The sequence below is a fragment of the Primulina tabacum genome, chromosome 4, assembly GCF_025594145.1.
Source record: "Primulina tabacum isolate GXHZ01 chromosome 4, ASM2559414v2, whole genome shotgun sequence".
Classification (NCBI taxonomy): Eukaryota; Viridiplantae; Streptophyta; class Magnoliopsida; order Lamiales; family Gesneriaceae; genus Primulina; species Primulina tabacum.
In genome coordinates, this window is record NC_134553.1 from 41,902,333 (window position 1) to 41,914,408 (window position 12,076).

The window sequence follows — 12,076 nt, forward strand, 5'->3', positions numbered from 1 at the left end:
CAGAAAGAAACATGAAGTACTCTTAGATGAAGAAAACAAATCAAAATGGGCAGAAACTGACAGTGAAGAGTCGGAACCAGAAAACTCATGCAGTTCTAGCGATGATGAGGAAGTAAAGTGCTTGATGGCTAATGATGAAGCAGAAGAGTCATCTAGCCAACAGGTAACAGGTACAAACAAGAACTCAATATGGTATTTGGACAGTGGATGCTCGCGACATATGATAGGAGATGCAAGTGTGCTATCTCAACTGATCAAATACAGTGGTCCAAATATCAGTTTCGGGGACAAATCCAAAGGTAGAACTGTGGGTAAGGGTAAGCTTATCCATGGTAATTTTACTTTTAAAGATGTTCTACTAGTAGAAAACCTGAAGTATAACTTGATCAGCATCAGTCAATTATGCGACAGTGGATTTTCAGTACATTTTGACAAAAACTCATGCTCAGTCAAAACTTCAACTGATGAAATTATACTAACTGGCAAACGTTGTGGAAACACATATAAAGTCAGTTGGAATGATCAAACTAATGCACCAGTTTGTTTTATTGCTTCCAAATCATCTAAAAACTGGTTGTGGCACAAGAGACTAAGTCACCTAAATTTTAAATACATTGCCTATCTGAGTAAACATGAACTTGTAACTGGTTTGCCCAAAATAGAATTTTCAAAAGAAAAACTTTGCTCAGCATGTCAGTTTGGAAAACAAGTAAAATCGTCTTTTAAAAACAAGGGCTGTAAATCTTCATCCCGATGCTTAGAACTATTGCACATGGATCTCTTTGGTCCTATACCAGTCATGAGTTTAGGGGGAATGAAATACACCTTGGTGATTGTTGATTTTTCAAGATTTACTTGGGTTATCTTTCTCAAATCAAAAGACCAAACTGCTGCACAACTGATCAAGCTTTTCAAAAGACTTTTAAATGAAAAATCAGTTGGAATTGATCGAATCAGATCAGATCGAGGAACTGAATTTATCAATCAAACTCTTTCAAATTTTCTAGAAAATGCTGGAATCAAGCATGAGCTCTGAGCAGCTCGAACTCCTCAGCAAAATGGTGTAGCTGAGAGAAGAAATCGGACCCTTAAAGAAGCTGCCAGAACAATGCTTGCTGATTCTGGTATTTCTCAAAGGTTTTGGGCAGAGGCAGTAAACACTGCGTGTTATACTCAGAACAGATCAATGATTAATAAGAATCATATGAAAACACCATATGAGATCTGGCATGGAAGAAAAAGTATAATCAATTATTTCAAAATATTCGGGTGCAGATGTTTTATCCTTGATAATGGTAAAAATTATTTAAAAGCATTTGATGCTAAATCTGCAGAGGGAGTATTTATTGGATACTCATCAGTTAGTATAGCTTACAGAGTCTTTAACAAGAAAACCCTAAATGTTGAAGAATATGCTCATGTTGACTTCGATGAAACTGAACTAACTAATAAGCCAACTGATCAAGTTGAGCTAGTTGATCGACTGACAGATATCAGTTTGGAGGATGATAATGAAGAAGACAATCATATTAATCAAAACACTCTTCAAACACCCGAACCAGAAGTGTCAGATCAATCAACTGAACCAGAAGCCATTCCTAATGATCAGTTGATAGAGCAAACTGATGATATTCAGTTACCAACTGAAGAAATTGCTGATACAACAAATACTGAGTATAGATGGAGAAAATCACACCCACCTGAATTGGTAATAGGAAATCCATCTGATCCAGTAAGAACTCGCAATCAAATGCTAAATCTATTTATCTATTCAGCTTTTGTTTCACAAATAGAACCAAAGAAAACTGATGAAGCTCTTGCTGATCCTAACTGGGTAAATGCAATGCAAGAAGAGCTAAATCAGTTTACTCATAACAATGTCTGGAACTTAGTTCCAAGACCAATTTCAAAAACACTCATAGGTACAAAATGGGTTTTCAAGAACAAACTGAACGAAGATGGTTCGGTTGGACGCAACAAAGCAAGATTAGTAGCACAAGGATACAGACAAGAAGAAGGAATTGACTATGATGAGACATATGCTCCAGTTGCAAGACTGGAAGCAATCAGAATGTTTCTTGCCTATGCATCATACAAGAATTTCAAGGTCTTTCAGATGGACGTAAAAAGTGCATTCCTAAATGGCCAATTGCAAGAGGAAGTATATTTTGAACAACCCCCAGGTTTTGTAAATCACATCTTTCCTGATCATGTATATCATTTGAACAAAGCATTATATGGTCTTAAACAAGCTCCCAGAGCTTGGTACGAAACTCTTTCAAAATTTCTAACTGATCATGATTTTTCTGTTGGATCAGTTAATAAGACCTTGTTCAAATTTACTAAGAATAATAACATTTTATTAGTTCAAATTTATGTTGATGATATCATATTTGGGTCAACTAACCCCAAATTATGCGAGAAATTTGCTAAGTTGATGCAGGAAAAGTTCGAAATGAGCATGATGGGTGAACTGACATTCTTCCTTGGACTGCAAGTGAAGCAACTGGAGACTGACATATTCATCAGTCAGACTAAATATACAAATGAGCTGCTGAAGAAATTTGGCATGAAATCATGTTCAGCTGCAAATACTCCCATGAGCTCATCAGTTAAATTGGACACTGATCAAGGGGGAATATCAGTTGAGGCGACACTATACCGAGGTTTAATTGGGTCATTATTATACCTAACTGCCAGTCGCCCTGATATTGTATTTGCTGTGTGTATGTGTGCTAGATTTCAAGAAAATCCTAAGCAATCACATTTCTCAGCTGCTAAAAGAATTTTGAGATATCTTAAGGGCACACAAAATGTTGGGTTATGGTATTCTAAAGACTCTACTTTCAATTTAGTTGGATATTCAGATGCAGATTATGCAGGATGTAAGCTTGATCGAAAAAGTACAAGTGGATCTTGTCAGTTTCTAGGAGACAGACTGATCTCTTGGTTCAGCAAGAAGCAGACATCTATAGCTACCTCAACAACTGAAGCAGAATACCTTGCTGCTGGTAGTTGCTGTGCACAACTGATCTGGATCCAGCAACAACTGAAAGATTATGAAGTAATTACAAATAATTTGCCCATATTTTGTGACAACACGAGTACAATTGCCATCACTTATAATCCATTTCTCCACTCAAGGACAAAACATATAGATGTCAGACACCACTTCATCAGAGATCATGCTTTGAAGAAGGACATTAGACTGGAGTATATATCAACTGAACAACAAGCAGCCGACATCTTTACCAACCATTACCCGAGACTAAGTTTTCTTATTTTCGCAATATTCTTGGTTTAATTGATTTGTCTTAAAATTATTACTAATGTTGCTTTCACTAATAGAATTATCTACAGAAAATAAGAACACAACAAATTGAAAATAATAATTCATTAAGAATACCACCGTTCTCAGTTTACAGCAGAAATCATAGAACCAACTGTATCTAGCCAATCCCTAACCCAATAATTCATCTCATAAATTCGAATTCTAGAAAATGCCCTAGTTTTAGAAATCTTATCAACCACATGCCACTCCTTCCATAACATCGCCTCCAACAAACATTTGTCCTCAATCAAATCTGTAACATGCCTAACTTCAAAACGTTCAAGATATTTTCTTGCTGTTGCTTCCTGAGCAAAAGTAGGAATCGCACCACTTCTACTCACTCTCTGCAACTCATGAATCTTAAACCATGTTGACATCACCTTTTTGAAAACATATTCCTCCATCCTTCTCTTCATCTCTTCTAAACGTGGATTCGATTGTTCAGTAACATGAACGTGTGTACTGCTGCATGCATCAGAGTCACTTGAATCCGACATTTTGAACTGTTGTTGTCTCACATTCTATCATCTTATTTATAGACAGATAAAATTTGAATGATAAAGAAACTGAAGAGACTCTAGTCAACCGAAGCATTTTTCTCATTTACCGAGGCCTCTTAACTATCAGTTGTTCATTGTCAACTGATATCAGTCTACCATTTACAACTCAACAATTAACAGATTTCAATTCTTAATCAACTTATATCAGTTAGTCTTTTATCAGTTCATTTGTTTATGATCATAATTTATTATTTGCAGGAAAAAGAAAAACAAAGATAAGCCAAAATAAACACTTCATTCAACAATAAATATTTGCCTGAATTATATTTTCATATTTTTCCTCTATATCATCTATCCACATTCTCAACCAAACAGATAGAGCTGAGGAAGATGTTTTGCAAAAGCTGTGAGAAGAAGCTATGCGATTAAGGAGCTCCAGTTCCTTTTGAAGCATCAGCTGATAGATATGACCTTCCTTGAAGACGTCCACCCATACAGCTATGTTCAAGTGCTCCCGCACTTCTCTCAACTCTGCCATCAGCTTGGGAGTAGTAGCCTCTCCAGAATTATACAGGAACTCTAGCTCCTGTAACCTTTCCCAGTAGGGAAGACTCTTATAGAAGACTTCGTCTTCTATGGCAGTCTTCCTAGCTTCCAGAGAAAATGGCGAAGCACTCGAGCTACTCGCATCTGCCATTCTTTAGTTTTGAATATTTTTCACCAATATAACTGAAACTAACCGTGTTATGTCTATTTATAGCAGAATATCAAGGAAACTGAAGAGTCGTCAACATTTCAGCAGAACGATAATCTTTCTAATCTTTGAACTTATTCGCTTTAATTATCTTATGCACTAATTAAGGGGGAATAATGGTTTTAAGAGGTTAACTGAGAAGACAAATGTTAGTAAATTCTCAAACTGAAAGGACACAGTCTTTCAACTGATATTTCAGTTGGGAATTTCACTAATCTTCTCATATAAGTTAACTGATTAAAACGAATTATATTCCAAATCAAGTAACGTGATTGTCTACTATCTAATGATGAATCTTATTTTGAAAACGTGGAAGCATTTGAACCATTTAAATTGTACACACGTTTATAGCACACGTACACACATTTTTACTCAAATTTTTAATGGACTCACACGTGTCCCGAATTTAAACTGTCACGAACAACTGTACTAAGCCCGCTTCAATTCAGTTTTTCTTCTTACGCGTACAATCAGTTTCTAAGAGAATACTAATTCCAGAGCTCTCGTTTACAAATTGCATATCATTTTATCTATCAAAATGGCGAATCAAATTCCCGCTTACATGCTGAATGCAATGGCTATCAATTTTGGATCAATTCTATCTTTTGGCGACACTAATGTCAAGAACGATTTTCAAAAACTCGAAACTGCTGGGTTAAGGACATTCTTGGGACAATCATCACAAGAGATCTACCCCAAAGAACTTCAGGAAATCTACTCTAACGGTACGATCAATTCTGATGGAAACATCGCTTTTACTATCAATGGTCAGCTGCTGACCATTTCCGAAGATTCCTTTGGAGAAATCTTTTCTTTACCATCTGATGGACTAGCACACTTATCTGATGTTAAGGCATCTGACATTGAAAAGATGCAAACCTCACTTTCTGCTGAAGGACGGAAAATCAATGTTTCCGACCCAAAGAAGGAACTGAAGCACGAAGTTCAGTTACTTGCTGATATAGTCGCCAAAGGGATTTTGGCGAAAGCTGGATCTTTTGCTGCACTTACTTTGGAAAAATTTCAAGCTATTTCTATCATTATGGCTGAACATAAATTCAACTGGAAGCATCTTATATTCAATATTTTAAAGAATATGTTTCTATCATCCAAACAGTCCAAAGGTTTTGCAGTGCAACTGAGCTATCTGCTGAAAGTGAAGGGGTTAGTGGCAGATAATACAGAAAAATCATCAAAATTCAAAGTCTTTAATGCGAAGAATACTATGCCACCCAAGACAAAATTGGACATCTCTCCTGATCAGTTTGTAAAGATAAAACAGGAGATTGGGATTCAACAGGCGGGTCCTAAATCAGTAAAAAAGGCCAAGACATAGGCTCAACTGAAGTCAGCAAAAAGAAAATTAATTGTGGAAGAATCCGATTCAGAGAAAACTCCTTCCCCAAAGATCACCAAGAAACCGAGAACCCAGAGGATTAAACCAATAACTACAGAGGAATCTATTCCTACTGACAAGCCAATATCTTCAGATGCTCAGCAGCCAATTGAAGCAGTCGCTCTGAAGATCATCCCACCAGAAAAATCAATTGGTGCAAAGAAAGAAACAGTTAGGATCAAAGCCCCTCTGATTAATATTACTCGTCCCACTCCTTTGGCACCTGCCCGACCCAAGGGCATTAGTATTATAGAATGGGTGGATACTACACGAACTGGTCTGGAAATTCCACACATCCTCAGTTCTGACAAAGGCAAGGGAAAATTGACTGAAGAACCAAGGCCATCCAATCCCATTCAAACCCACATTGACCTTGTTTGGGACGAGGTTAATGATTTTGCAGCATCAAAATTTCAACTCTATGATGCTTGGACAGCCTATCGTACACAGATTTTTGTCAAGCAACTAAGAAAGAAATCTCAACTGAACAAATTCATTAAACTGGAAGCTTCTGTCCTCAAGATAGTGAAAGCTGCCACCATTGTCCAAGCTATGGAGAGAAAAACATATTTGTTTGATCAGATGAGAGCAAAGAAGTTAATACAAATTATTGACAAACTGAAGGCTAACTACGTTCCAACAAATCCTACTGCCAATGCTGATCATGCGGTGATCATTCAGCTAGACACCGATCTGATGGGATTGCTATCTCAGATAAAGTTTTGGGAAATGGATCAAGAGTTAGTCCTTCATAAAGGAAATTCAGACGATGATGAAAAGGAAATAGTTGAAGAACCTCCCTCAAAGCAGAAAGAGTCATCCTCATAACAGGCTATTATTCCAACTGAAGAGCCAGTTCAGGATGTGTCTCAATCACTAACTGGTGAACATCAAATGTACACTGAAGCAGAATTATCTTTCGCAAACATTGATGAAATTATTCAGATAGTGGTGCAAGAATCCCAATTGAGTGAACCCATTTCTGATAATGTTGATCATCCCGTTGATCAAATCAATCCAGAGGTGCCTATCTCTTCAGAAGCACCAGTTCAGCCAGATCCTTCTGCTGAACAGACTATTCCAACTGATGTGCAAATTGATCCCCAAGATCATCCTCTGGAGACATCAATTTTGACTTTATCAGACTCTATTATTCCTCCAGGCAGCTCATCTGCTGATCAACATCCACTTTCTCCACCTAGAGTTCCAGAAGACATTGCTGCAACAATCACTTCAGTTCAGAATGTTGCTGAAACAGTAGCAACTAACCAAGAGTTGGTTATATTTGATCAAACCACAAAGGGACCGGAATTCCCTCATCAGTCACCTCCTCCTCAATCCACAGAAATGGATCTTGTTTTTGAAGAGATCCAAAATATGCAGCAGATAATCACTAACATCAAGAAGATTCAATCTACACAATTATCTCACACTGTCAAATTGGATTCTTCAATTGAATATGACTCTGCAAAACTGAAAGCAATTCAAGCAAACATGGATTCTCTCACCAAAACTGTAGATGAGATGAAGAAAGGTCTAGCTCAAAGCCTATTTACAACTCAGGATATAGTTAGTCAACGAGTTCAACGATTAGAAACTTCTGTTTCTAATAAAATGGAATTGCTGCAAACCTGTTTACAAACTGCTGTCTCAAGTATCTCAGCAGATGTCAAAATTCTTTCAACTGATGTTCGAAAATTATCTGAGAAAATGAAGTTGTTTGACAAAAAGGGGGAAGAAATCAAAGGAATGCTAGAACAACAGAAGAAATTCTCGTTTCAGTAGCAGTCTTCACTGTACTCATCAAGTTACTGATTCAGTTGATCAGTTTCTTATTTTATCTACAAAGAGTCCAATCAATCGTGAAATTCAGTTGATCAATCTCTTATCTACAAAGGGTTCAGTTACTTAATTTTGTCAAACACCATAAAGGGGGAAATTGTTGGAAACTAAATTCTGGAGTTTGACAAACTGATCAACCAACTGAAAATACGAACCAACTGAACTCAGCAACTGGACTTAATAACTGAAATCGACTGTCTGATCAGTTGGAAACCGATCAGTTAATACATCCAGCCGAATGCCTTAAAGTTAAGTATCTCTCAGCTGAAGATGTCTCGGGAAAGAACTTTCAACCGACAAAGAGACATAACAGATTACAACTGAATATGAAACGCCGCACCACAACCAAGACTACCTAGAACAACGCATTCCGGCTAAAGCAATTAAGACGCCGCAAACAAAGTCCAAAGAATAAGGAAGTGGAAATCAACGGATACATAGATTCAAATTTATCTCAAGTTACCGTTGGAAAAGATGCATATAAATATGACAGAAGAGCAGCTGAAAATAACAACGAAGTGAATACTATTCAAAAAGCTTGCTGTCACTCTGTCAAAATCTTAGCTCACCTTTTACTTGATTTATTCGTAGCAGTTAAGGCTACAATTTGAGCTTACAAGCAAGTTGTAATAATCATTGAAATTCGATAGTGCTAAGATCAGTTAAGCACTGAGAACATTCTGTTATACTAAGAGTTTCAGTTTTTGGCAGTGTTAAGTCCAAGCCGAAGTGGGTCAGTACAATTCTTGTATTTGATCAAAGTCTTTTAGTGAATATCCTATCCTTGTGATAGAAGGGGTGACGTAGGAGTAATTGAAATCTCCGAACATCCAGAAACAACCCTTGCGCATTTTATTTTTGTATTCTATCTTTCAGTCAGTTACCTTCCGCAACTGATTCAGTTTAACTGATTGATATTGATCAACAAGATTCCGAGAATCAGTTTGTCACCAAACTGAACTCAAAATTTGAAAAGATCCATTTTAATTGTGAGTGTTTATTCAACCCCTCCTTCTAAACACTTTTGATACGTTAACCGATCCTAACATAAACATATATTTTTTAATAAATTAATCAATTAATTAAATTACATAATCTTGGAAATAAAATTGTATATCTAATTGATTTTATTAATAGTAATTGGAAAGCAAATTAAGTTAAGAAACAAATTGACATTTTTAGCTTGATCATGTACTAATTTATCAATTTATAAATAGTTCATGAACTAATTAATTCATTTACAATAGTTTATATATCAATTTGCCAATTTATCAATAGTTTGTGTGTCAAAATGAATTTTACTCGTTTACTCTTTGTAATTGAGTTTTATAATGCGCGGTAAGCTAAAACCGAGCTTGAGAAACGTAGGTCGGATTTTTAAACTTGACATGGATAATGTTATATATATATTCTCTTGTTCAAGAATACTCACTCTCTTCAAAAACACCTGACTGACTTAAGAGTCGAAGTGACTACGTCGAAAAACTCTCAGGTACCCCACTAACGATCTCTGTTATTTTTAAGTGTTCAGATATTTCCGAAGCCAGTGAGAATCCTTTCCTGAAAAAACATAATCCGACTCGGTGAAATTGCCCACCTATCTCATACCCAATTTTTCCGGTCGCATCATTGGCGCCGTCCGTTGGAAATAAAATCTAAGACGAAGAGTTACTTCCAGAAGAGAATCCTTAGACTCAGAAGTTCCCCAAGGAAATCCATCTCAGCAAACTTTCATGATCAATCCCGAACAATTAACTCAACGGATAGCAACGGCTGTTCAGAGGGCCATGGAAGAAAAGATACCTCCTAGCAACAGCACCCCATGAGGAAGGGCCCTGACATGCTCTTAATTAATATTTAATTACCAAACAACAATAATTAAATGGCGTAAACAGCGAAAACGAGTTTAAAACGTTCATTTGGGCCTACAGAAATTTCGGCATGACCTCCCCGTAAGTAGGACATCCCAAAAATCTCAAAACACAACAACATTAATATACGCTCGAAAATAACATCAAGTTCAAAATCAACCAAAAAAATATCTTACAGCCGCACTGGCCAGGACTAGCACAATATACCACAAATAAAATCCAAATAACATAAAAATATAACCATACAGCTACATAGGGCATCTCCCTGGCAAATGTATCAAAACAGTATAATATATAGATATATGGGAACTCTGACACAAATCGACTGACTGCTGGGTACCACTCGCTGACGCTCCACCAGACGCGTCAAATCCCCTGGAATGACCTGCTATGGCATCAAAAACAACCACAACATAAAAAAACAGGGGTCGGACCCCAGTACGACAAATTAGTAAAATTACGACGTATATAAAATACATGCAATAATACCAAGTAAATTCTATGATATGCGATGCATGAATGGTAGCAATGGAATAACGGATACCAAATGAAGTCCAAACGAATAGCAGCATCAACAGTAACAGTGTCCACCCGTGCCAGGAATGCAGCATCAAATCGCCGCTCGTCCATGCACGTAGCATCAGGAATGCGAGTAGCTAAGTCGCTCGTCCCTAGCTGTAATATGGGAATGTGGCTAATTCTAACCCACTTGTCCCTCTGATGACTCAATATATCTTAACAGAATCAACATAAATCGTCGTCAAAGGAGTCAAGGCTCAATATGTTATGCCAACACAATTAATGCATGAATGCAACATAATAAACATTCAAGGCACATAATAACAAATAACATTCACCGAATATTCTTACACGCCAATATAAGCGTCATAATGATCTAGGTTTGAGCGTACCTCAACTACAACTTACAATACCACAGAAAATCTTAAGGAATATCGGATGAACTCGCCCAACAATAAAACCTACAATATAAATTCACTATATACTTCAATATACTGCATTCTAATCGACTAAAACAAATTATATCGGCTCAGTTAAAATTAAATTTCCGGGCATCCTATATAACCCTTGTATAATCTGAAATTCAAGCTTAATACCTTAAGAATCAAAGCTAAAACGCACAACGATGATCTTGCGAAAATGGCTTGCCGGAAAAGTCGCCGGAAACACTGTTCACGATCTGAAAAACAAGCTGGAAAAATAGGGAAAAGCTTAATACTTCACTTATTCAAACTATTCCACCAAAAACAACCAAGAATCGAAGCCAAAACCTTACCTAAATTGGATCAAAGCTTACACGCATTGATGCTGGAAAACAACCCAATCGAGCTCGTTAACTTCCAATTCATGGCAATAAAGAAATTAATAGACTGGTGGAAGAAGAGTGCTAACCTACTGCGCTATCATTCAGGCCGCTGGCGGCGTTGCACGCTTGTTGCAGAAAAAAGAGAGAAGCGATGAGATGCAAGGCTGGAGAAGAGCTTTCTGGATTTTGAGCGATCTGATTTCTTTCTTCTATCAAATGGATTAAATAAAATATAAATGGGATGGGCCTTGCTTATTGGGCCTCATATTCTCCCCCACTAATAAAAGATTTCGTCCTTGAAATCTAACAAATACAACAGTGATATCCAAAACATTACGACTGGTAATACATAGGACATTCAGAATACATCGCGTAATTCATTACATTCTCAAACAAATGAGGCCATTCTTGTCGCATCTTTGCCTCTAATTCCCATGTAGATTATTCTCTTCCATGCCTACTCCATTGCATCAAAACTAGTGGAATCGTCTTGCTCCTGAGCTGTCTTTCCTTGCGGTCCAAAATTTGCACTGGATGTTCAACATAGCTAAGGGAACTGTCCAACTCTACATCCTCGACATTCAAAATATGAGACGGATCTGGCTCATAATTCCGCAACATAGATACATGAAACACATTATTTATCAAAGACAAACTCGGCGGCAAGGCCAAACGATAAGCCAATGTGCCAATCCTCTCAACAATCACATACGGACCAGTATAACGCGGAGCTAACTTTCCTTTATGTCCAAATCTCATAGTACCCCGGAATGGTGATACTTTCAAGAAAACATAATCACCCACTTGGAACTCTAAAGGTCTACGTCTTTTATTAGCATAACTGGCTTGTCGATCCTGGGCTGCTTTCATCCTTTTCCTGATCAATTCAACTTTATCTTTCATTTCTTGAATAAATTCTGGTTTTGACATCTGTCTTTCTCCTACATCTTCCCAACATATCGGCGATCTGCACTTTCTTCCATACAAAGCTTCAAATGGTGCCATACCGATTGTTGCCTGAAAACTATTATTGTAAGAGAATTCAACCAAAGACAATG

The 12,076-nt window shown here is 37.1% G+C and overlaps 1 long non-coding RNA gene across 1 annotated transcript; it reads right to left on the reverse strand.

The window, feature by feature from the left end:
• Positions 1–9,741: 9,741 nt before the first annotated feature.
• Positions 9,742–10,791, reverse strand: LOC142541647 (uncharacterized). Its single transcript, XR_012819434.1, has 2 exons — positions 10,286–10,791; positions 9,742–10,079 (listed from the first exon to the last, which is right to left on the reverse strand). It is a non-coding gene; the product is annotated as an uncharacterized LOC142541647 (long non-coding RNA).
• Positions 10,792–12,076: the final 1,285 nt, after the last annotated feature.